Source organism: Macaca mulatta, chromosome 4, assembly GCF_049350105.2.
Source record: "Macaca mulatta isolate MMU2019108-1 chromosome 4, T2T-MMU8v2.0, whole genome shotgun sequence".
Taxonomy (NCBI): domain Eukaryota; kingdom Metazoa; phylum Chordata; class Mammalia; order Primates; family Cercopithecidae; genus Macaca; species Macaca mulatta.
In genome coordinates, this window is record NC_133409.1 from 158,064,290 (window position 1) to 158,091,234 (window position 26,945).

At 42.8% G+C, this 26,945-nt stretch overlaps 1 protein-coding gene and 1 pseudogene across 1 annotated transcript in view; both read left to right on the plus strand.

Moving 5' to 3' along the window:
• The window catches only part of RIPOR2 (RHO family interacting cell polarization regulator 2), a 238,468-nt gene that overhangs the window by 9,725 nt on the left and 201,798 nt on the right, over positions 1-26,945 (plus strand).
• LOC144340554 (argininosuccinate synthase pseudogene) lies at positions 9,161-10,717 on the plus strand (annotated as a pseudogene).

Below are 26,945 nucleotides of genomic sequence, written 5' to 3' on the forward strand. Positions count from 1 at the left end.
GCTGGAAACTGGGCTATTTTAAAGGTCACGGTAATCGGGAGAAGGTATGCATATCTATTTTCAAAAACCTATGCCTCACACACTCTTTGAAGGGGAGATCTTTTCATCCTCCACCAAACAGAGAGTGATTTGGAAACAAGACCATTTCCAATCCCATCAAGGGTTGGCTCTAGGGGTTCCTGGTTTCTGAGGCATCAGAGAGGTTCTTGTGTTTGGGAGCAGGTGGCTTAGTTCTTACCTCCATTGCAGGGTGGGATGGAAAGAGGCAGGCAAAGCCTGAGCCAGCAGCAAGAACCAGGCAGTATCAAGAAAAACGGAGACTGAGATACTTGCTAACACTTTGAATTGCTCCTGCCCAAAGCTTGTTCCCTGAGGTTTGTTACAAATTGAGTGAAATTAATCCATTCCTTCCATTTTCAAGCAAGTAAAAAAAAAAAAAAAAACAAAACAAAACACCATAAAGGATTCGCTTGCTGATACTGCATCAAAGGGAGGACAGTAAATTCATGTGAGTCGGCAAAGAACCCCAAGAGCTCTTCCCCTCTGTACCAAGGGGAAACTTTACTCCTATTAGGATGGTTTGAAGGGGGGAGGGAGAGTACTCTTGAACTCATGAGAGAGTATGAAAGCAAGTGTATGGGTCTACAAGCAACCCTCTAAATGGCATAGATGGTGAAGAAAATGCATTAGATGTATTTTTAAATGTTTTCCAACATTTTGTTATTAATACATTTCACATATAGAAAAGTTGAAATAATTATACAGTGAATATCCATGTAACTACCACCTACATCACATACCTAACTATGTATCTCTCTATAAATCCTTTAATAAATCTTATTTTTAATGCTGTCTAAATAAATTACAGACATCTGTATACTTTATTCTAAACACTCCAACATATATATCAGTCAATCTTTGTTAATAGTTTAAAAAAAATTTAGTCATGTTTATTGAGGTATAATTACATAGAGTACAGCATACTTTTTAAGTGTGCAGTCCTATGGGTCTTGACAAATACTTACAGTCGTGTAACCACCACAACAATGAAGATATAGAAGAGTTCCATCACCCCAGACATTCCTTCATGCCCATTTGGAGTTAATCCCTTTCCCCAGCCCTTGTCAACCAGTGATCTGTTTTCTGTCCTTATCGTTTTGGCTTTTCCAGAATGTCTCATAAGCTGGGTACAGTAGCACATGCCTAAAGTCCCAGCTACTCGGGAGGATGGCTTGAGCCCAGGAGTTCTGGGGTATAGTGTGCTCTGCTGACGGGGTGTCTGCACTAAGTTTAATATCAATATGGTGACCGTTTGGGAGTGAGGGACCACCAGGTTGCCTAAAGAGGGGTGAACCGGCCCAGGTTGAAAACAGAGCAGGTAAAAACTCCTATGTTGATCAGTAGTGGGATCCTGCTTGTGAATAGCCACTGCACTCCAGCCTAGGCAAGTGCAATAGCAAGACCCCGGCGCCAGACGCAGTGGCTCACGTCTGTAATCCCAACACTTTGGGAGGCCAAGGTGGGTGGATCGCCTGAGGTCAGGGGTTCACGACCAGCGTGACCAACATGGAGAAACCCCGCCTCTACTAAAATACAGAATTAGCTGGGCATTGTGTTATATGCCTGTAATCCCAGCTACTTAGGAGGCTGAGGCATGAGAATCACTTGAACCCAAGAGGCAGAGGTTGCAGTGAGCTTAGATCACACCAATGCACTCCAGCCTGGGCAACAAGAGTGAAACTCTATCTCAAAAAAAGAAAGAAAGAAAAAAAAAAAAAAAAACAACAAGACCCCATCTTAAAAAAAAAAAAAAATCTCATAAACGGAATCATACAGTATGTAGCCTTTTGAGTCTTGCGTCTTTCACTTAACATGATACATTTGCGATTCATCGACGATATTGCATGTATATTTGTTCCTCTTCGTTGCTGAGTAGTATCCTATTATTGGATGTATTCTTATACAGTATAGTTATTTGCAAGTGGTAAGATCTCTAATCACCAAAAAGCATGAGTAAACATGGTCATCAGAGGGGACAACCCCCGAGTTCTGGGGCACCCCCATTCTATCCATAGCTCTGGTCCTCTCTCAGGGGAAGCTCTGAGCAAACGAGGGACTCTGAACCCTCTAAGTCCCACTTCACCTCATCTGTACCCTGGCAATATCATCAGTGGCAACTACGCAGGGATAGTTTATTTAATAAGCAGTAAATGATTATGATTCACAATGTATTAGGCCAGTCATCAACCCTACTTTTTCTTTGACATTGTATATGATTATACAACCTGTACACAAAAACAGAGATCTTTCCCCCCATTTAAGACCTGAGCCAGGATGACACAGACAAGCAGAGGCAGGAGGATACAGAAGAACAAGGATGGGAAAAAGGGGAGAGACACTGTAGTGGAGGCTGTAATGGTTCTGTCAAGCTAAGACCCAGTTGTGGAGAAACCAGGAGTCCCACTAGGTTTGAAGAGCTTTCTGGCTGTCTGGTTCTCCCACTCCATTTTCTTTCCCTACCTTGAGTTAAAAGTCTGTGTTTTCAATCTAAAACAATAATATCCTGCACACAGAAGGAAAAGAATTAAAGAATATCTTGATCTCTTAAGAAAAGCATATAGTTTGACTTCATGTTTTTAACCCAGCTTTTAACTGAGTATCCCAGACATCGTTATAATTCCCTCAAAGGACCAAAAAAAAAAAAATTTTTGATTTTCTTCTATTTCCCCACAACAGTTAAAAAATGAAGATACCGGGTTTTTTTTTGTTTGTTTGTTTGTTTTAAGATGAGAAGCATAATCTTCAGGGTAAGGTTACGTATTTTTTTTTCCTTCACCCTCACTCCCAATGCTGTCTCTATTTCTGTCATCTGAGAAGGTGATGTGGGGCACGGAGAGTCCCAGCTCAGGGTATGGGACTTGTTTCCTGGTCTTGCCCCTGCTCATCTGTGAGGCATCAGTCAGACCACTCACTGTCTCAGTACAGTCAGTACGTGAACATTCCTTTGTGTCCAGGCCAGAGTTCGTTCCTGGTTTCCTATCCACTCCTTTTCTCTTACTTTTTTTTTAGACAGAGTCTTGCTCTGTCGCCAGGTTGGAGTGCAGTGGCATGATCTCCACTCACTGCAACCTCCACCTCCCGAGTTGAAGCCGTTCTCTTGCCTCAGCCTCCCAAGTACTTGGGACCACAGGGGCGTGCCACCACGCCCAGCTAATTTTTTGTATTTTTAGTAGAGACGGGGTTTCACCATGTTGACCAGGATGTTCTTGATCTCTTGACTTCATGATCTGCCTGCCTCAGCCTCCCAAAGTTCTAGGATTACAGGCGTGAGTCACTGCACCCGGCCCTCATTTCTCTGAGGGCAACCTCTCCTTGCACTCTGCTGCCTCCAGTTGTACTAATCAATGGTATCTTCTCTCAGTCTTAGAGCACAATTCTCAGGGCCTTTCCTTACCTCCTCCTACATCAAATCAGATCCACTCTTCCCCATACTTTCCCACCCTAGTGTGGACTAGATGAAGGGCCCAGTGCCAACCTGATAAAATTGATTAAAACTTCACATTCTTAAGGGTGGAAGTGACTTCACATTCCTAAGGGCGGAAGTGATTTCACATGCATTATCTCATTGGAGACCCACAACTACCCTGCAGAGCTAGAAGGATCCGTACTATCCCTGCCCCCCAATTTTTTTCTTGTATGGAAACTGAAGCTCAGAGAGAAAGGAGTAAGACGGTACATCTGTCATTTATTAGGGGCAATATTAGTATTGTGTCCAGAATTGGGGGGTTCTTGGTCTCACTGACTTCAAGAATGAAGCCATGGACCCTCACAGTGAGTGTTACAGTTCTTATAGATGGTGTGCTTGGAGTTTGTTCCTTCAGACATTCAGATGTATCTGGAGCTTTTTCGTTCTGGTGGGTTCATGGTCTCACCAGTCAAGAGTAAAGCTGCAGACTTTCGTGGTGAGTATCACAGCTCTTAAAGGCAGTGCGTCTGGACTTGTTTGTTCTTCCTGGTGGGTTTGTGGTCTCGCCGGTTTCAGGGGTGAAGCTGCAGACCTTCCTGGTGAGTGTTACAGCTGATAAAAGCAGCATGGACCCAAAAAAATACCAGCAGCAGGATTTATTGCAAAAACCAAAAAGATAAAAATTCCACAGTGTGGAATGGGACTGGAGTGGGTTGCCCCTGGCTGGTCCCGGCAGCCTGCTTTTATTCCCTTATCTGGCCCCACCCACATCCTGCTGATTGGTCCATTTTACGGAGAGCTGATTGGTCCGTTTACAATCCTTGAGCTAGACACAGAGTCACAGAGTGCTAGTTAGCTAGATACAGAGTACCAATTGGCCTATTTACAAATCTTGAGCTAGACACAGAGTACTGATTGGTGTATTTACAAACCCTGAGCTAGCCACAGAGTGCTGATTGGTGCGTTTACAATCCTTGAGCCAGACACGGAGTCACAGAGTGCTAGTCCTCCAAGTCCCCACTAGCTTAGCTAGATACAGAGTACTGATTGGTGTATTTACAAACCCTGAGCTAGACACAGAGTGTTGATTGGTGCACATATGATCCTAGGCTAGATATAAAAGTTAAGTCCCCAGCCAGTTCAGGAGCCCAGCTGGCTTCACCCAGTGGATCCTGCACCAGGGCTGCAGGTGGAGCTACCTGCCAGTCTGGAGCCCTGCCTGCACTCCTCAGCCCTTGGGCAGTCAATAGGACCCTGCACCACGGAGCAGGGGACGGCGCCCATAAGGGAGGCTTAGGCCGCCCGGGAGTCCACCGCAGGGGGAGGAGCTCAGATATGGCGGGCTGCAGGTCCCGAGCCCTGCCCCACCTGGAGGCAGCTAAGGCCCAGCCAGAATTTGAGTGCGAAGCCGGCGAGCTGGCACTGTGGGGGGACCCGGCGCAACCTCCGCAGCTGCTGACCCGGGTGCTAAGCCCCTCATTGCCCTGGGCCTGTGGTGCCGGCTGGCCGCTCCGTTTGTGGGGCCTGCTGAGCTTGTGCCAGCGCCCACCGGAACTCATACCGTCCGGTGAGCGCAGCCCCGGTTCCCACCCGCGCCTCTCTTTCCACACCTCCCTGCAAGCAGAGGAAGGAAGCTCCGGTCTCAGCCATCCCAGAGAGGGGCTCCCATGGTACCCTGGCGGGCTGAAGGGCTCAAGTGCCGCCAGAGTGGATGCCAAGGCTGGAGGCCAAGGAGGCACTGAGAGTGAGGGCTGCTAGCACATTGTCACCTCTCAGTATCAGGCATTGTGCCAGCTCCCCTATTGGGCATTATCTCACTTAATTCTCAGTTCAACCCTATAAGGTTGGTAATTGTATCCATTTTGCAAGTGAGAGGCTGAGGCTCAGAGAAGTTAAAGGACTTACTAAAAATCACAGGCCACAGTGTGGCAGAACAGAGCCAACATTCAGACACTCATAAGTCCAGAGCGGGTTTTCACTGCTAGAACTCTAGGACTCAAGCTCAAATCAATCAACTCCTAATTTTATGGTTCTTCCAGTGGCCACGCTGTCTAGTCAGAAAATACACCCTACAATCTCTCCCCAAATCTCAAAACATGGGCCCGGTTGAAATGCACACAGCTCTGGGAGTCTCCTAGAGGCAGGACAAGGGCTGGCGATGTCTGAGGGCAGCTAAGGAGATATTTGGAAATCTATTGGAAACTGCATCTTCCTGCGCTGTGCTGAATGTCCAGGTGTCTGAGAATACAGTGAAGGAAAATTAACCGAATATTCAAATCTCTACAGAATGCCTACCTTGAGTCCCTGAATTCTTTTTTATGTAGGACGAGAGTGGTAGGGGCCACTCAGAAAGAAATCTGAACACGCAGAACCCTTGGACTTAGAGCTGGTGGGGGTCGTAGGCAGCCAGCCCACTTCCAACGGACGGTGCCCACTACCCTTTCTTCTCAGAACCGAGCCAAGAAGGATGGCTCAGCGGCCCGACTGGAGCACCTCTGCCTTCCTCGGCTGCTGGGTGTGTCTCCAGGGATTCCTGTCCACGGAACTTGCCTCTTCCCTCTTGTTCAGTCGGTTTCCCAACCTGGGAGCGTCTGCGGATCACGGTATTTGAGAGGCTGGGCTGAGGTGGAGAAGAGGGTGGGGCAGGAGCACCTAAGTCGCTCAAGGATTTGGTGACTCATACCCAGGGAGGGGGGCCCTCTTTCTCCCCAGCATTTGGGGCACCCAAGGCTGTTCCCACCCTTAGCGGAGGATGCCCCTGTCATCCCCCAAGGTGCCTGCTCGGAGTGAGCCAGCTACAGCATGGCCACCACGAGGCCGGTTACGTATTTATTTCCTGCCAGAACTGAACCCCAAACGCTTTTCCTTCTGTGCTGTGCGTGAAAGAAACAGAAACCGCTGCACAGCATGTCTATATTTAGACCCTGGGCCCTGACCCTCCCACAGAGGTCAGCTTGTAGACTTTTCTTTCGGAGCCTGGGGATGGGTTTGTACTTCACCCTCGAGCGCCTCCCCCTGGGAACCCGCAGAGGGCTGGGTGGCTCTGCAGTCCTGTGTGCTAAGTGCTTTTCTTCGCTTCTCGGTGCTTGGGCCGTCTTGTAAGCAAAAGTAGGTGAATTGAATCCACCCTTACGCGATTATCGTTTGCATTAAGATAATGCACGTGGAAATCTTTTGTGAGCTATGCAGTATCACCCAAATTATTTTTTATTATTATTTTAAAAATAGAATGCATCAGCAAGTTCTTTATGAGCTTACTTTTTTGTTTTAACATTTGGAAATTGGAGCAGCTACTTATAGAAGACTTGCGGATCCCAGAATGTGCCGTTTACCTGAGTGGTTTCTTTTGCACTTGCTGTGTCAGGACTTGTGAGTCCGGTGATGTCAGCAAATCAGCAAACAGACTCACACCTGAGCAGCCCGGGAGTGGTCTAGGGCCTGTGGAGCAAGCCAGAGTGGCCTCTTCTCAGCCTCCTCTCCACTGGAGAGCACTTGAGTTATTATTTGTTTCCTCCAGACCTCAGCCTCTTACCTCCTGCCAAATTCCTTTCAGAGGCATTCGTGCTGTATGCCCCAAGATTTTCCTCTGTTTACCTTCTTTAAAGTTGGCATGGTCTTGAATTTTAGACCACCGTAATCTCCATCTGACAGTGAACGTTCACAAATTCAAAGCAATTGCAGGATTCATATTCTGAAATTCATGTAAATGATTTCTTTGTGAGTACACATAAAACTCCTTTCTGTAATATACAGAAAAAGAAAAATGTACAGCTGCTTAGGGTAACAAAGTATTGCCTTCTAGAAATTCTCAGGCTTCTTGTCTTTAAGGATAAACAGGAAGCATTTATAATTAGTGTCTCCGTTGTTTGCATATTGAGCTTCCAAAATGCTTTAGAAGGTTCATCTTTTCAATCCGCCCTTCGCAGTCCTTTATTTTTCATTTGCTAAGCAGAGGTAAACTTGAAACCATCTCTATGTGACTTCTCATAAATCCCAATTAGTGAGATCTCAAATAATGAACTTGGCTCTCATTTATACATGTGACAAAATGTATACCTAAATAAATATCTAATAAAAGCTCCCTAATAGCAAAATACCATGAAGAGAAGCAATTTTCCTCTCTTTTTCACACGATGGCTCTAATTAATCATACAGTACAGAAAAATAAGAAACCTTTTATGTAGCTTTTAGTGGTTTGGTTCATTCTTTAGTTTCCATCTGTGAGTAGCATTCATTTATAAACCTGTCTTGCTGAGCACGATGCTTTTAAAAATGACTTGCTTGTGACTCAAAAACAAAAAACCCAACAATCTTTGTAACTTTTAATCTCATGCAATTTCTTCAGTTTCTTTTGTTGGTGAATACACGTACAACTTGGTTTTGAAATACCATATATCAAAGCACAACCAAATCATCCCTTGGAGTCGTGAAGAAGCTCATCCATGTATCACAGTCTTCTGGTCAAGCCCATATTTCAGTGTCTCCCACAGCTCTGATTCTTGACCTCTAAGAAAACCCACCCTCTCACTCGTCCTGAACAGTTGCTCACTAGAGGACTAAGGGAAGGGAAAGATTGCTCCTTAAAGTGAAAAAACAATGTTTTCCAAAGCCGTGTTGAATACGCATATTCATCATATCACAGGAAGTTTTTCTTTTAAACCTAATGTGCATTTTCTTTAATTTGTATGGTTTTCTCAAGTTCAACATTCAGTTTTCGTTTTAATCAGTTATATTCTAAAAACAATGAAATGTTTTTCTCCTTAGAAATTCAATTTCAATTAAAAAGAACTTTTGTTTTTCCCTTCTTTTAAGGCACAAATAGTGCTGGGAGGGGGCGAGGGTAAACTTCTTTATCTGTCCCTGTCGTTTTTTTTTTTTTAAAGGTCCTGTTGCTTTTATACTTCTAACCCTAAAAAAGCCTTGTCATGCACCCAGTCTTCCCCTAGCTCTGGGCTTCCAGAGCACTGTTATTCAACAGAGAGTTTCTATGTAAATCCAAAGTACTATCTCCAAATAGCAGAAACCTTACCACCACAGGCTCTTATTGGAATTTGTCTGGAAGAATCCTAAAGCTAAATAAATAGAAGCTTCTAAATTACCTTTTTCCCCCCTTGAGTAGATCAAATTCTTAGAACTCCTGCCACCCACCTGTACACCAGGAGCTGTGGGTGGGAGCGGGCGTGAGGCAGAGAGGGCTTCCTGTTACCATTAAATGGTAAAAGAGACCTCTACATATCAACTATGGCCTCTTTTTCTGGACTCTTCTCCCGTCCATTTAGTGTGAATATTTGAAGGTTAAACTGAGCATGGCCCCACATGTCTGATTGCTCACCCATCGACATACAACCTGAAGTCACAAATTTGGCTTCAGAGAATGTTGTGGAGCCGAAAGGATGGCAACTTCAATTTTCAATAAATAACTAGAAACAGAGAAAATAGTTTTCCAAGTCATCAAAGAAAACCCATGGTGAGAAGGATATCAATGGATTAGAAGAGGCATAAAGAGGAAACTGAAGGCAAAGCATTGACAAAATCTAGAAACGATTATCAGCCTCAGCTAAGTCTGATACTCACCTGCTCCATGGACAGAGTAGGGAAGCAGCAGTTACAAGTTATGAGAAACAGCGCTGCAGTATTGTCGGGAGGCAAGGTGAGGGCTTTCCTTCCTCTTTGAGGGTCAGTTGGCAGTCTGGGGGCACACTGCTTCCAAAACGACACAGAACTGTAAACCTTTAACAATGGTTTAAAAATCTGCATGCTTCTGCTCTGTTGCCTGCCACCGCTGCCTGACAAGAGTGGTTCACTGCACTATGAAGACAGGCTCCAGATGCTTAGAACTAGTGCCTCCAATCCCAGATGCTAGGTCCGGCAAAGGCTCCATGGTTCTGGCCTATGGTGGTGGCCTGGACACCTCCTGCATCCTCGTGTGGATGAAGGAACAAGGCTATGACGTCATTGCCTACCTGGCCAACACTGGCCAGAAGGAAGACTTCGAGGAAGCCAGGAAGGCGGCACTGAAACTTGTGGCCAAACAGGTGTTCACTGAGGATGTCATCAGGGAGTTTGTGGAGGAGTTCATCTGGCCGGCCATCCAGTCCAGCACACTGTGTGAGGACTGCTACCTCCTGGGCACCCCTCTCGCCAGGTCCTGCATTGCCAGCAAACAAGTGGAAATCGTCCAGCAGGAGAGGGTGCCCACGGCACCACGGGTAAGGAGAACGATCAGGTCCAGTTTGAGCTCATCTGGTACTCGCTGGCACTCCCTCACAGATAAAGGTCATTGAACTCTGGAGGATGCCCGAGTTCTATAACCAGTTCAAGGGCAGTAATGAGCTGATGGAATACACAAAGCAACACGGGATTCCCATTCCCGTCACTCCCAAGAACCCATGGAGCATGGACGAGAATCTCATGCATATCAGCCGGGAGGCTGGAACCCTGGAGAACCCCAAGAACCAAGTGCCTCCAGGTCTCTACACGAAGACCCAGGAACCGGCCAAAGCCCTCAACACCCCTGACATCCTCGAGATCGAGTTTAAAAAACGGTCCCTGTGAAGGGACCAGCGTAAAGGGTCCCCGTGAAGGTGACCAACGTCAAGGATGGCTCCACCCACTAGACCTCTTTGGAGTTCTTCATGTACCTGAACGAAGTCGCAGGCAAGCACGGTGTGGGATGTACTGACATCATGGAGAACCACTTCACTGGAATGAAGGCCCGAGGTATCTATGAGACCCCAGCAGGCACCATCCTTTACCACACTCATTTAGACATCGCAGCCTTCACCATGGACCAGGCAGGAGGTGCGCAAAATCAAACAAGGCCTGGGCTTGAAATTTGCTGAGCTTGAAATTTGCCGGTTTCCAGCACAGCCCTGAGTGTGAATTTGTCCGCCACTGCATCGCCAAGTCCTAGGACTGAGTAGAAGGGAAAGCGCAGGTGTCCGTCCTCAAGGGCCAGGTGTACATCCTTAGCCGGGAGTCCCCACTGTCTCCCTACAACGAGAAGCTCATGAGCATGAACGCGCAGGGTGATTATGAACCAATTGATGCCACTGGGTTCATCGACATCAATTCCCTCAGGCTGAAGGAGTATCATTGCCTCCTGAGCAAGGTCACTGCCAAATAGACCACTGTACAATGAGGAGCTGGGGCCTCCTCACTTTGCAGCTACCCCAAGTACAGGTGCTAACTGTTGTGATAATTTGTAATTGTTACTTGTTCTTCCCAGCTGGTAGCGTAGTGGGGCTACCAGGCCCCAGCTTTGTCCCTGGTCCCCTGAAGCCTGCAAACATCGTCATTGAAGGGAAGGGTGGGGGGCAGCTGCGGTGGGTAGCTATAAAATGGCAATTAAAAGATACACTAGTAAAAAAATTGACTGCTCTGAAAACGAGTCTACTGGGCAGTGACATTCACCTTTCTGAAATTAATGCATACTCTATTTGCATTTTCTCTTTTTCCTGTCATCATCTTTGTCGATTAGTAAATAAATCCCTAAAGCTTGTAAATATTATTTTGGGCTAGCCATGGTTGCACCATCATGCCTATAATCCCAAAACTTTGGGAGGTAGTAGGGAGAGGACTGCTTGAGCCCATGAGTTCAAGTCCAGCCTGGACAACACAGTGGGACTCTTATCACTACAAAAAAATCAAAAACTTAGCTGGGTGTGGTGGCACACACCTGTAGTCTAGCTACTCAGGAGGCTGAGGTGGGAGGATGGTTTAAGCCTAGGAGTTTGAGGCTGCAGTGAGCTGTGAACATACCCCACTCCAGCCTGGGTACCACATTAGTTATATGTGTTATGTTAAAAAGAAATATTTGTCCTTATGAATTAATGATTAAGCAAACTGTATATCCATACAATGAGATATGACTAAGCAATAAAAACAAATGAACTGATGCATGCAATCACATGGCTTATTCTCAATGCATTATCCTAAGTGAAAGAAGCCAGACTCAAAAGGCTACATACTGTATGATACCACTCATAAGACAGTCTGGAAAAGACAAAACTATTAGGACAGAAAGCAAATCATTGGTTGCCAAGGGCTAGGTAGAGAGGTTGACTACGGAGGCATGAGGAAACTTTTTTCATATGATGTAACTCTTCTGTATCTTGATTGTGGTGGCGGTTACACTACTGTATACATTTGTTACAACTTGTAGAACTATGCACTAAAAAGGGCTAATTTTACTCCATGTAAATTATACCTAAAAACAAGTGTATCTAATTCCATGAAATTGATGGGTTCATTTCTACATAGTTACAGACCTTTTTTTTTTTTAAGTTTAATATTTATCTTTCCCCTGGCACCAACTTTCTCTTATAAACCGATTACCTGATCTGAAGCATTAAGGAATTTAGGATTGTTTCATGTAATAGGGTGGATTTCAATCTGGTCTCTCACTGACTCAGACTATAGACAAACTCCTCAGCTAAATGTTGGGACCCTCCACAGTCTTGCCACATTTGCCACAACTTTAATTTCCTTTTTTTTTTAAATCTTAAATTTTTTTTTTTTTAAATTCTATAGGTTTTCTTGGGAACAGGCGGGATTTGGTTACATAAGTAAGTTCTTTAGTGGTGATCTGTGAGATTTTGACTCATCAATCGAGGAGTATACATTGAACCCAATTTGTAGTCTTTTATTCCTCAACCCCTTCCCACCCTTTCCCTCTGAGTCCCCAAAATTCTTTGTGTCTTTCTTATGCCTTTGCATCCTCATAGCTTAGCTCCCACTTATGAGTGAGAATATACAATGTTTGGTTTTCCATTCCTGAGTTACTTCACTTAGAATAATAGTCTCCAATCTCCCCCAGGTCGCTGTGAATGCCATTAAGTCATTCCTTTTTATAGCTGAGTAGTATTCATCGTGTATGTATACCACAATTTCTTTATCCACTCATTGATCGATGGGCATTTGGGTGCCACAACCTTAATTTCTATAATCCCCTTGCATGATCCTTCTTCTTAAACAGAGCTGGTCTCCTCACTCCCTCTAGCACTCAAAGCTCATACCTTTTTTCATATAGTCACCCTGTCCAGAAATGCATTCCTCTCCTTTCTTCTTCCTCCTCCTCATCTCACTTCTATCATCAATAAATACTCACGAAATGAGCACTGTCCTATATGCAAAGGAAACAAAGATTAAACTAGCTGGACACAGTGGCTCACACCTGTAATCCCAGCACTTTGGGAGGCCAAGGCGGGTGGATCACCTGAGGTCAGGAGTTCGAGACCAGCCCGGCCAACATAATAAAACCCCATCTCTACTAAAAATACAAAAAAAGTAGCCAGGCATGGTAGTGGGCACCTGTAATCCCAACTACTTGGGAGGCTGAGGCAGGAGAATCGCTTGAACCCAGGAGGCAGAGGTTGCCGTGAGCCAAGATCACGACACTGCACTCCAGCCTGGGCAACAGAGAGAGACTCCGTCTAAAAAAAAAAAAAAGAAAAGAAAAGAAAAGAAAAAAATTAAACTAGACATGAACTTTGTCCCCAAAGAGCTTCCAGGAAATAGGACTTATAACAGCATGTTAAAAGTTGTTTTGACAATATTATTTGTGAATTTTATTTTCTTTTATCTCATTGGGACTATCTAATTTTGGACATTGAATACCTGTTTGGTAGTACGAGGGTGAGGCAGAGATTAAGGATTAATAAATGGTTTGGACTAGAGGTTGTTAGACTTTTGGAAGTGACAACTAGACATTAGGATATCAAAAATCAGAGATTGCCAGTATCAGAAAGGACCTGGTGGGTGGAGATACCTTGTGGAATCTCATTACAAATGGCAGATACATCCATCTTAATCTATGTTGATGCTCTCATTCACAGTAAGAATCAGGATGAATATCACATTGACTTATTGGATAGCACAGGGAAAATTTACTCTTGAAGAAGGCTAATTAATTGCAATGAGCAGATTCTAGGAGGAAAAATATAACCTATCTCAGGAAGGCTCCTGCATGTTTTATTTCAAATCCTGCTTAGTTGTGTTTTCATTCTTTAACTAACTCAGAAGGATCTTTTAGCTGAGGGAAAAGTGTTCTTTTTTTTCTTGCAGAATTTTCACTAACACGTAAGGAGACATTCTGCTTGTTTATTATAAACTATTTACTTGGTTGTTTATTCCAACAATAGCAAATTAACATTGTCCAGAAAAACCTTTAATACTAGCTGATTTTTAATAAGACATATTGTAATACATAATCTTGGAAATAATTTTTAAAGTAAAGAACAATACAAATGAGACATAAAAATATCCTGTAATCCCACTATCCAGATATAACTATTAATATTTTGAAGTATGACTTCCTAGTCTTTTGTTTATATACATATTATGTATATAATTTGGTATATATACATATTTTGGTAGTCTTCTTTCAATTAATGTAATATAAAAATATCCCCATGATAACAAGAATTCTTCAAAAAACTGGATTTTTAATATGGTAGCTATAGTATATCATCATACTTATTCACATCTTTTTCTTTTTTCTTTTTTTTCTTTCTCTTTTTTTTTTTTTTATTTTTTTGAGACAGAGTCTCACTCTGTTGCCCAGGCTGGAATGCAGTGGCACAATCTTGGCTCACTACAACCTCTGCCTCCCGAGTCCAAGTGATTCTCCTGCCTCAGCCTCCCAAGTAGCCGGGACTACAGGCGCGTGCCACCACGCCCGGCTAATTTTTTGTATTTTTAGTAGAGATGGGGTTTTTCACCGTGTTAGCCAGGATAGTCTTGATCTCCTGACCTCGTGATATGCCCGCCTCAGAGCCTCCCAGAGTACTGGGATTACAGGCATGAGCCACTGTGCCCGGCTGACATCTCTTTCTAACTTTTCACTAGAATTAATATCTTTATACAATTATTAGCTATGTTCCTGATTATTTTCATAGAAAAGACTGCTTTATGTTTGATCCTAGAGTATAAATCAAAGGGCATACATTTTTTAAGGCTCCTAATACATATTGCTAAATTGCCTTCCTTGAAAGTGGTAATAATTTATTCTGAGAACATTACAGTATGCCTGCTTTCCTAACAACCATGCCACATATTAAGAGTATTTATGTTAAAAATATATGCATTTGTCAAATGTGGAACCACTTGTGCATCAACAAGAATAATGCTTGCAATGGGTTAAAATACATCCAATATAAAAATCTATGAATTCCTAATGAAACACAAAACATCACTGCTCACCTTTGAAGGTTGCCAGGACACTAATTTGTTATTCTAAATATATATTTTAAAGAGATTGATCACATATTTGTTCTTTCTTTCCTGTTTGAACTGTATTTCAAGCTAACTAAATAGATGATGAGAAAATCCCAGCTAATAGGTATATAAGTAATAATAAAACTTATACCATCACTATTTTGCAATCCTCATGAAATGATGGATGGAGACAATGATCATCAATAGATATCCACACTCTCAATGAAAGGTTATTGGGGAACTTTATAATAGAGAATTCCAACTGACATTACCTGTACCCGCAAATCAATCTTAATATCACGTTAAGGAGGACAACTAGGCACGTGCTTCAAGATTTGATTAATATAGCATCATACAGTGTCACCTATTATCTTGCCAAAAATAGAACTGGGATTTAATCAACTCTAATCTAATCTAGATCTTACTACTAGTTTACAGGAAATCCTAGGAATAGAAACAAGTTAGGCAGCACTGGAGGAAGCAGTTAGTGCAAACCAAAATGTGGAAAATTCTACAGGGCAAATGATAGATTTTTAAAATAAATACATTGTGTTTGTTGGAAGGGGTGAGAGGTATAATCAAACAATTGGTTAAGGAGAGTTCTACGTAGAAAAAATATCTGCTTTTAAAGGAGAAAGAAAAACTGGACAATAAAATCTTATTTATTACCTATTTGAAAGCTAATAGTATTCAATGAATATCATATGCAAACTGTTTTGGTGGTAGATTATTCTGTGTACGAGAGGGTTTGCTTCTGTCAAAATTTAAAACATTTTCTTTGTTTCTGATTTTCCAAGAGGAACATATTTCAATTTGCTCTTTTCACGTAAAGCATTAGGAAAAAGTCTTCTGAGCTAACCAAGATCATTTATTACATTTGAAATTGCAAGGTCAATTCAGGCACTTTGGGTAGTAACCATCAGGTGGTGCCGCTTTACAGCTTTTCTCAACCCAACATGAAACACTTCAGACTTTGAAATAAGCAAGGAGGTAAGAGTAGTCACAGGAAACTGATACAGTCACCAAATACTTAAGCTCAATGCTATGGCTTCCCTAGGTGATATTATGAAATTACTTGTATTTCTATGTTCGTCCTACCTGTTGTCATCCCTCAGTACTTAGAGATTTTAAGCAGAAATGTGTTTTAACTATTCTACTAAGAACCAAAATACCAATTTTGAGCTTCCAAGAGAATATTTCCATCATAGGAGTCTTAAAGACTTTACAGAACTTTTCATTTTCCTTTTGAAACCAGTGCAAGGCCACTGGGCTGTGCCGGGGTCCACTCCGTCACTTTGCTGGTTCCTGCATTCCCATCTGTCAAAAAAACTGTTGTGAGCTAACTGAGCTCCCACACCACAACTACCACTCTCCTGGGTTAAAACACAAGAACAGTGAATCACAACCTGGCCCTCTAGGCATTTGCCGCTTGGTTACTCCTGAACAAATTAGAGAACAAGTAAGAACTAAAACTGAAGGGCACTGAATAAGGGTCATAGGGGTGGTCAGGTGAGACCAGAGGGCCAGAAGGGCTTTGTGGAAGAGGGAACACCTGAATTAAGTCTTAAATGGATGGGTTGATTTGAATACATACCAAAAGGAAGAAAATCTGGGGAGCATCAGCAAATGTGTGCATAAACTGCTAACTCAAAGCCCGTAAGCAGGCAACAGAAATAAGCAGGCAATCTAGATGTAAGACAGTAAAGAATGGGGAGGACTGTGGCAAACAACTGAGCTTTTGCTCGACCTAAAAGGCATTTTTGCCATTTTTCTTTTTTTCTTTTAAGACAGAGTCTGTCACCCAGGCTGGAGTGCAGTGGCGCAATCTCAGCTCAGTGCAACCTCCGCCTCCTGGGTTCAAGTGATTTTCATGCCTCAGCCTCCCACATAACTGGTATTACCTGGTTAATTTTTGTATTTTTAGTAGAGATGGTGTTTCACCATGTTGGCCAGGCTGGTCTTGAACTCCTGACCTCAGATGATCCAAAGTGCTGGGATTACAGGCGTGAGCCACCGTGCCCAGTGCCATTTCTTTTAACACTGTTCCAGTCCCTACCTCCCCACAAAGTGTCTCCCAGCTGGCTGCATGCTGGTTTGCAATCTCTGGGAGAGGCTGGCTACTTTCTTCAGATCTTTTGTTTCCCTATGTTTTCAACTTACCATGTCTAAGTGAAGCACCCAGAGCGTGAATCCCCAAGAAGATGTATACAATGAGAGGGTCTTTCTCCCTAGGTTTTATTCCTGGAATTTTTTAGAAACCCAGAACTAAAATTGGAATTAATAAATTTTTCTAATTATGAGATAGAAAAGCAGAAGTAACAAGAGTTTGAAATTTTAATGTCAGAGCTTTTTTGATGAATGTTCATAATTATAGCAAGGGAAAAAGTGATGAATCAGTTGAGGGAACTTTATTATCATCAGACACAAGACTTTTGTCGTGTGTTGCTTGTGATGCTAACTCCATCTCTAGTTACTTAATGTTCCCAGATTCGTGACTATTTTGTCATTCAAAGATCAAACACTTTATTTTCCTGCCTTCTCTTTCCTCTTAGGTATTTCAGCAGCAATTAAGTCATGCTGTGGAATGCTTAAGTGCAGTAACAAATGTCATGAAAAGTGAACATACAGCTAATTTTACTTCTCATGAATAGAGCTCCTGTGGTTTCACTTCAAGACTAATGGAGGGGATGCATTCCATCCTTATTCTCTACTTTAAATCGCTGAGATTAGCTTCAGGGATCCAGCTTCCACTCGGCCTAAATTTTTCAACTTTGTGGGCTTATTCCATATAGTTCTGATCTATTGTTGATGCCGTATGCCTCAGGAACTACTGGAATGAATTGTTATTTTTTTATTCATTTTTAGAATTGCATTTTTAGGGCTGGGTGCAGTGGCTCACACCTGTAATCCCAGCACTTTGGGAGCCTGAGGCAGGTAGATCACCTGAGGTCAGGAGTTCGAGACCAGCCTGACCAACATGGTAAAACCCCCATGTCTACTAAAAATACAAAAAAAATTAGCTGGGTGTGGTGGCACATGCCTGTAGTCCCAGCTACTCGGGAGGCTGAGGCTGGAGAATGGCTTGAACCCGGGAGGAGGGAGGTTGCAGTGAGCCGAGATTACGCCATTGCACTCCAGCCTGGGTGACAGAGAGAGACTCCGTTAAAAAACAAAACAAAAACCCAGCATTTTTAAGGGAAGGCTTTCCAACCGTGATTAACTTCATTTTCTCTAGGCCCATGAAAGACCTCCTCCCCCTTCTCCACCTCCCTCTACAATATATAAGTATGCTACAAAACTAAAGCTAAAGAAATGCTTTAAGAAATGTAAAAGCTAAAGAAATGTACTTTGGGAGGAATAAGCAGGAGAGGGACCTCCTTTATTTCCCAATTACTATAATACTATTTGGCATCAATTAGTAAACAAGGTTTGAAAAGGAAATAAGGATTTGGTAAAAGTGACTGAACTGTCCCACAGTTTATACAGAATCAGGAGGATCCTATGAATTTCCCACTGGGTTAAAAACATGACACCATCCAAAGAGACAGCATGCCCAGTAGAGCCGTGTAGACAGTCGTAAACACCGTTTCACCAGGCTGCGCAGATGATGCCGCTCTTCCCTTCACCTCCCAGCCTGTCGAAAAGGTTTTGTTATTTTCTACTCATTTCAGAAGCTGATGTGTAAATGGTGTGTATGTCTGTTGTCATGACAACCCAGCAGCAATTGGCCTGGGCTTCTTACCAGAGTACAAATGTGCTCTTGACATGATGCTTATCAGACTTTGCCAGACAATTTTCCCTCCTGGATTCACACAAAAGGTTTCGAAGACTCCTAACTGCATTTAGAGGAGAGACAGGCTGAAATCTCGCACTTGGCTCCCGTGAATGATGAAGCTCTAAAGCTCTGATCCCCTGCTGAAGTCATCGTGTTCTAGTCTATCATTTCAGTACACTGGTGGCAACTCTGTATAATTAAAGAGGACCAAGTATAAATGCAGCAAAAAAATCTTGCTGATTACTGGAACTGGGCTTTTGTTGATGTTTTAGGTGACACATAACCATCTCTGCATTTAATAAAAGGTCACTGTGAGTGCGTGTGTTCTTATTCTTATTTTGGCTTGTCAGATTTGTGTGTAGGTGCCATACCAAGAGAAAAACAAAACACAACAATGCAAACAAACTGAATGATCCCTCGGGCCCTTCTCACACACTTGTGGGCTCTGTTTTGTCCTTGTCCCTAGTGACCAAAAGATTTCAACTCATAATAATTTGTGCCATGTTACACATAACTTTTGATCATTTAGGGATGGACTGTGGACTGTCTAAATGTTGGAGCTCTTTGGTACCTTCATTTCTCCTCCTTGTCCTTCCCACTACTGCTGTATCTGCCATTTTGCCAGCATCTCTTTCAGAGGCCATATAGAGGAAATGAAACACACATTGGTTAATTTGACACTTATTAGCACCCCTCCAAAGGGTTTTATTAGGACAATGGGAACTAGTGAAATGACTTGTGGGGATTATCTGTGGTTCATGCCAACCCTGTTTCCAGAATCATGTGCACTCTGTAGTTGGCTCTGTTTTGAAATAACTTCTATTAGTTATCTCATTAATCCAATAAGGTAACTCATGAAATCAAATAAATACCAGCTGCTTCTTTAAAAAGAAATCTTTGTACGTCTCAAAAAATGAGAGCTATTGAAATGTGAGGTAGAAAAGACTACAGGATATTTCAAGGTGATTGTAGTTTTCTTTGGATCCTACTTACCAGTTGCAAGTTGACCCGCTGAAAGGAAAATTAACTACATTAGGATTCAGCCACAAATGTCAGCCATGTCTTCAAGCAAGTAGTTTAAAGCTCACAGATTTCAGTTCCCTCATCTGTAAAATAAGAGAATCGGACAACATTAATTCTAAGGTCTGCTCCAGGCCTAAAATTCTGTTTCCCTCCGGGAATTCTGGAAAACCTAAGCCCCAACCTTGCTGATGCATTTTGATAAATTAGGATTAAAAAATACTAGGGGTAGCCATAAGAGAGAATCATCAAAAAAAAAAAAAAAAAAAAATCAACATTGATGCCCCTTCCAGGCCTAAATTTTTGGCCTGCTTCCCAAAACTTCCCTCTACCTCCATCTCTTTACCTAACTCCTCACTCCATATTCTTTTAAAATAAAAAGGCAACGAAGAAACTGCAAGTGTCTGGCTTGAATTATTAGCTTCCTTAAATTCAACGTGCTATTGTAGAAAGGAGTTTAACATGGAGTGGGAGACTGAACTACAGGAACTCCAAGTACCATTTCAACACTCACTTTCTGATTTGAAAATGTGATATTAATTATACAAAAGAGCCAGTGCAGAGAAGCCCTATAGACCCAGGTCACAAACTTGTAGTTTATCAGCCCACAGTATCTTTTGTTTGCCACACAAGTGATTTACATTTCCTTTGAGTTTGGTTGTCAGCATTTAAAACATAAAGATTTTGCATAAAAAAATTCAGGTGTTCAGTGTCTATTTGTAAAACTGGCAGAGCTGATGAAGGTGGGCTCAACTCCCCACAGTTCCCTGGTGCTCCAGGGGCTGCCCCTTCAGGCAAAGCACGTGCTCCCCCTTCAGGCTGAGTAGGTGCAGCCCTCCTAGTATACCATAGTCCACACCCCGCTATAGCCTCATTCATTCCCCCTGCCCTGCCCTGTGCACAGGGGAGTTGCAGATGCTTGACTTACTGGCTCCTCAAGGAACACCCACGGTCTTCAGACCACCACTGAAGAATCACTGTTCTGGGGAAAAAAAAAAAATTCACTGACCTTTCAGAAAATACATCCTGAGAATTATCCAGTCAAAAGTTAGAGCTTCTTTGGGGAAGTCTGTGCTTATTTAATGATGTTTTAAAAACAAAGAAAAGAAAAAAGCAAAACAGCAATCTGAACATCAATGACAGCTATTCGGTAGGTGAGATGCTATTTTTGTTTATTCTAATGAACACTCTGTGTTCTAATGAACATCTAATGAGCATTCTGCAGATGCTCACCTCTCTGGAAGAAAAAGAGAGGGAAAAAAAACCCCAGAGGTGGAGTACTACTTAATCAGACTACTCTCTGATAAAAGAATGACTAGTGGTCCTGGTCTCTCATTACCCCTGTATGGATGCAGGGATTGGGCAATCCTTTTTTTTTTTTTTTTAAACAACTTTGTTGAGATGTGATTCATATACCATAAAATCTGACCTTTCAAAACATACAATTCAGTGGTTTTTAGCATATTTGCCAAGTTGAGCAGCCATCATCACTATCTAATTGCGGAATGTTTTCACCACGGCAAAAGGAAACCCTGTCCCCATTAGCAGGCACTCCTCGTTCCAATCTCCCGTTCCCTCAACCATAGGCAAGCACTAATCTACTCTCTATCTCTAAGGATTTGTATATTTTGAATATTTTATATAATCGGAATCATATGATCATAAGTAGCATTTTGTGTCTGATTTGTTTCAATCAGCATAATGTTTTCCAAGTTCATTTATTTTGTAGCAGGCAATAGTACTTTCATCCTTTTTATAGCCAAATCATATTCCATTGTACAGATAAACCACATTATGTTTATCCATTTTCTCATCTGATCGACATTTAGGTTGTTTCTTTTTGGCTATGATAAAAAATGGCACTGTGAACATTTGTGGACAGGTCATTATGTGTATATATGTTTCCATTTTTCTTGGATTTATACCTAGAAGTGAAATTGCTGGATCATATGGTAATTCCATATTTAACTTCTGGAGGAACTGCCAAATTATTTTCCTCAGTGACTGAAAATTTATATTCTCTTCAGCAATATATGAGAGCTTCAATTTCTCCACATTCTCAAGAACATATGTTATTATATTATCTATCTTTTTTAGTTTAATCATCCTACCAGGATCTCATTATGGTTTTAATTTCCCTTTCCTTGATGACATATGACTCTGAGTATCTTTTCATGTGATTATTAGCCATTTGCATATCTCCTTTGAAGAAATGTCTATTCAAACTCTTTTTTTTTTTTTTTTTTTTTTTTTTTTTTGAGATGGAGTCTCCCTCTGTCGCCCAGGGTGGAGTGCAGTGGCGCGATCTCGGATCACTGCAAACTCCGCCTCCCGGGTTCACACCATTCTCCTGCCTCAGCCTCCCCAGTAGCTGGGGCTACAGGCGCCCGCCACCACGCCCAGCTAATTTTGTTGTATTTTTAGTAGAGACGAGGTTTCACCATGTTCACCAGGATGGTCTGGATCTCCTGACCTCGTGATCCGCCCGCCTCGGCCTCCCAAAGTGCTGGGATTACAGGCGTGAGCCCACCGCGCCCGGCCTCAAACTCTTTGCCCATTAAAAAAATTTGGTTATTTGTCTTTTTATTGTTCGTTTTAAGAGTTCTCTATATATTCTGGACACAAGCCCCTTATCAGATATATGATTTGCAGATATTTTCTTCCATTCTGTGAATTTTCTCCTCATTTCTTAATAGTGTCTTCAAAAGTTTTGATTTTCATGATGTCCAACATCTATTTTGTATTTTGTCACTTATGCTTTTACTGTCATGTCCAGGAAATCATTACATAATGCCAGATCACACAGAATTACTCCTGCATTTTCCTTTCTTTCTTTCTTTCTTTTTTTTTTTTTTTTTTTTTTTTTTGGTGAGACAGAGATTTTCTCTTGTTGCCCAGGCTGGAGTGCAATGGTGCGATCTTGGCTCACATCCCACTCTCCTCCTCCCAGGTTCAAGTGATTCTCCTGCCTCAGCCTCTAGAGTAGCTGGGATTACAGGTATGTGTCACCACGCCTGGCTAATTTTGTATTTTTAGTAGAGACGGGGTTTCACCATGTTGCCCAGGCTGATCTCGAACTTCTGACCTCAAGTGATCCACCCGCCTCGGCCCCCCAAAGTGCTGGGGTTACAGGCATGAGCCACTGCACCCAGCCTTACTCCTGCATTTTCTTCTAAGAGTTTTATAGTTTCAGCTTTGACATTTGGGTCTATGGTCCATTTTTAGCTAGTATTTGTCTACGGTGTGAGACAGGGCCATGCAGTCCATTTTTAATAGTTAAGAACTTGCTTCCTTTCACTTATGTTCCAGCCTGTGCTTTATTAAAGAACATAAAAATATGAGAAAGTAATCCCAAGAAACAATAAGCTTTGCTTGGATTCTCGATGTAATACCATCCAATTCCCTTCACACATTATAGTGTAACACAGGCCAACTAGATAAAGTTTTCCTTTGTGGAAGAGCAGACTAAACTGTGGTTTGATGACTATGTGACATATTCTAGAGTTCAGATACAAGATCCAAAGTAATGTGGCAGTGATGCCTGGAGCCCTGGCCATCCCCGTCTCATCCCCAGTGTCTCACCAGAAGACTGGATCCTGGGAAACTGCTCCTCCTGGAGACTTCCTTTTAATTACAATGCACACACGTATATGTACACATTATATACATGCACACACATATATACCTATATGTACATATACATATGTGTATGTATATATAAACCCAATTCCTAATTTTTGAAATTTATAAAATGTTAAAACATGTAACCAACATTTGTGTTGGCATCCCTAGACTCCCTCCACTGCCCCATTGCCAAATTTTTCTTTTCCAATGAGTCATTGTAAAAAAAAATTTTTTTCATAGATTCTGTAGATGAAAAAGTGAAGAACAGGATGAAGTAACATGCGAAGATATCTGAAGGCAGAAGATATAAGGGACAGACTCAAGCAGGGTCCCAACTGGAGAGAACAAGCTTTCCCAACCACCCAGGCAGAGAAGCCCTTCTTTATCTGTGTCCCTATGCTACTTGCACACACTTCTAGTGTAGCATGCACTGGGATCATTTGTTGGCAGTGGTGTCTTCCCCTATAACCTATATGCTCCTCAAAGGCAAGAAGTCCATCTTATTTATTTTTGTATCTCATCCTGTCTAGTGTCCCTTGTAGCACCAGAGACCTAGCAAGCACTAAAAAAAATGCTGGCTTAATAAACGTTTACGGAGTGGAAGTGGAAGGAAATCTTTTCTTTCCTGTTTGCCCGAATAATATAGGATCTATATAGCACAGGCTCCTACTTATAAAGCCCATATAAATCCTGGTGCTCCCATAGCCCAATCCCAGTATAGAGTTCTAGTCAAAAAATGCCATCTAGCAAGAAAAAGTAGTTTAAAAAAATTCTAATTTTCACTTGAATCTCTTGAAAGACACTGTCTTAGTTCATTTTGTTTTGTTCTAAAGGAAAAACTGAGTCTGTGTAATCTGTCAAGTAAAGAAGCTTACTTGGCTCGTGCTTCTGCAGGCTGTACATGAAGCCTCGCACCAGCATCTGCATCTGGTGAAGTCTTGCTGGTCAGACTGCTTCCGCTCAAGGCAGGAGGTGAAGGGAAGCCAGCTCTGTAGAGCTCACAGGGTGAGAGAGGAGGAAAGCGGGAGGGAGGAGGGCCAGGCTCTTTCTAACAACCAGCTCTGGTGGGAAGAAGGGACTAATACAGTGATGATTCAATCATCCCCAGGGAGGGCACAAGACTGTTCATGAGCGATCTGTCCCCATGGCCAAACACCCCCATTAGGCCCCACCTCCAACATTGGGATTAAATTTTAACCTGAGGTTAATGGGGGACAAACATTCAAACTATAGCAAACATTAAAAAGAATTAAACTCATAACCTACTATGACATCTGTAAACATGTTCCATTTGCTTCCTCTCCAGTTTTCTCTTATCTTGAAGCTCTTCTTGATCCTCTCTCTCTCTGAACTGCTTCCTCCTAACTCTCTCCTGGAAGTTCTTCTGGGCACTCCATTCTCCCATGCTCTCCTGCCTCATGCCTCACCACAGGGCCTTTCCTGCTGGCCACAAAACCCGCCTGGCCCAGGACAGTAGAAGGCTGTGTGGCCTCTTTGCTTGGAGACAGTTGGGTCCCCACCTCCATCCACAGGAAGTATAGTTTTTTCCTTATCCTGCTTTTCTCCCAAAAAAAAAATCATAAATAATTTCTGGAATTCTATTCTTTGTTAATATTACTTGTTATCTCATGAGTTAGATAGACTTTATGAGAGACCTTGAAACTTGGCCGCCATTTAAAACATGGTTTCTGTGGGAAAGCCTACCATACATACTGAACAGCTGATTTACAAGCCAACTTTTGGAATACAACTTATTCATAAGCTGGGAGCCATCTGGGTGGTAACTAGCTTCGTGGTTTCTTACTCTTCTTTTGGTTTCATGGTTTTGAATGAGGTTTGGTCAAAGTTAAAATGGAGGAAACATTTCCTACTAATTCATTGGTATTTTTGTGAACCTTGGAATCTGGCAGAAGTAAATATTTCTGGAGAAATATGGACTTCAGGATCGTAAGATGATTTCTAAGGGATTTCTCTTATTTAATCGACCAAATTAACATCTCAGGCTGGAGTATTTAGGATTGAGTTACTAGAAAAAGAGAAAAGTGAATTCAGAGAAATTGTTAATCAAGATAAATGTTGAAAGGCGGAGAAGCAAGGGATAAAGAACACTGCATTCTGTCTGACCTGCTTACAGAAGCAGGTCTTCTCTTGTTTTTGACACTGGTCTTAGTAAGCTCCTCTTCCCTTTGTGCTCCCTACTGCTAGGGAAGTACCTTTCCCCATGAGACCAACATCACTCGCCCATGCTTTTGAAGCCAAGAGCAGCGAGATGCCACCAGCAAGACCCTGCATCAATCAGAGCTCCAGTCCCTGCTTTTGTTGCCTTCTCTGAGGTGAGGCAGCAGTAAAGCATGGACCAGAGTCATCCTGCATCAGTGTCCTGGCTCCATCCCTAACAAGCTGCATGAGCTCAAGCAAGCTATTGACCTCTCCCTGCTTAGTTTCCCAACAAACCAAGCAGAAAGTAGCACCTGCTGAATTGCCAAGAACAGTGCTTCTCAACCCAGGCACTTCCCTAGAGGGAACGGCAGGAGACCCACAAATGCCAACAGCTCCCCCAGAGTCATCATCTTGCCTATCTCCTCACCAAATTTCCTCAGCACTCTGACCAATTTCTACCACTTTTACTCTCTCTCTCTCTTTTTTTTTTTTTTTATTTGAGACAGAGTCTTGCTCTGTCTCCCAGACTGGAGTGCAATGGTGCGATCTCGGCTCACTGCAACCTTCACCTCCCAGGTTCAAGCGATTCTCCTGTCTCAGCCTGCCAAGTAGCTGGGATTACGGGCACCCGCCCCCACGCCCAGCTAATGTTTGCATTTTTAGTAGAGACAGGGTTTCACCATGTTGGCCAGGCTGGTCTTGAACTCCTGACCTCAGGTGATCCACCTGCCTTGGCCTCCCAAAGTACTGGGATTGCAGGTGTGAGCCACCATGCCCGGCCACCACTTTTATTCTTGGAGCAGATGTCAGAGAGGCCACTTTCTTTGGAAATCGTCTCCTGCCCCCTTTCATATCTAAAATCTCTTATTGTATTGGTGTCTTATCGCTACTGTAACAAATTACCCAAAATGTAGTGGCTTAAAACAGCATAATTTTGTTATGTTTTATAGGCCAGAAGTCCAAGTCTTATAGGCCAGAAGTCCAAAATGGATCTTACCAGGCTTAACTCAAAGGCTACATTCCCCTGAAGGCTCTAGGGGAGCCTGTTTCCTTGCCTTTTCCAGCTTCTAGAGCCACCTTTGCTTGTGGCCACAGCATTTCAGCCTTTGTCTCTGTCCTCACATCTCTTTCTCTGACTGACCCCTCTTATGGGGACCCTTTTGAGTACATTAGGCCCTCCTGCATGATCCAGGGCCATCTCCCCATCTCAAGACCCTTAACTTGGTTGGGCACGGTGGCTCACACCTGTAATCCCAGCACTTTGGGAGGCCGAGGTGGGCGGATCACGAGGTCAGGAGTTCGAGACCAGCCTGACCAACATGGTCGAAAAAAAAACCCTTAACTCAATTCCATCTGCAAAGTCCCTTTTACCATGCAGTTCTAGAGACTAGCACGTGGATGTGTTTGGGGGACCATCATTCAGCTACCATGTGTGTCTTGGCATCACAGTAAAAAATGAGGCAGATTCTTAGTACTGAGTTTAAGAAAAATAATAATAACGAGGCAGAAAGAGTTCCATTTGACATTTCCATTGGAGGTATTTCCAGTGTTTCCAGCATTGGTTGCCTGGGATGATGCCACTAAACATGATAGGAAATTGAGGTCAGGGGCAAACTAGGGGTGGGGGCCGGTGTGACTACAGCGTGCTTATTTGTTGGTATGTTGTATGTGAGGTCCCTCCAG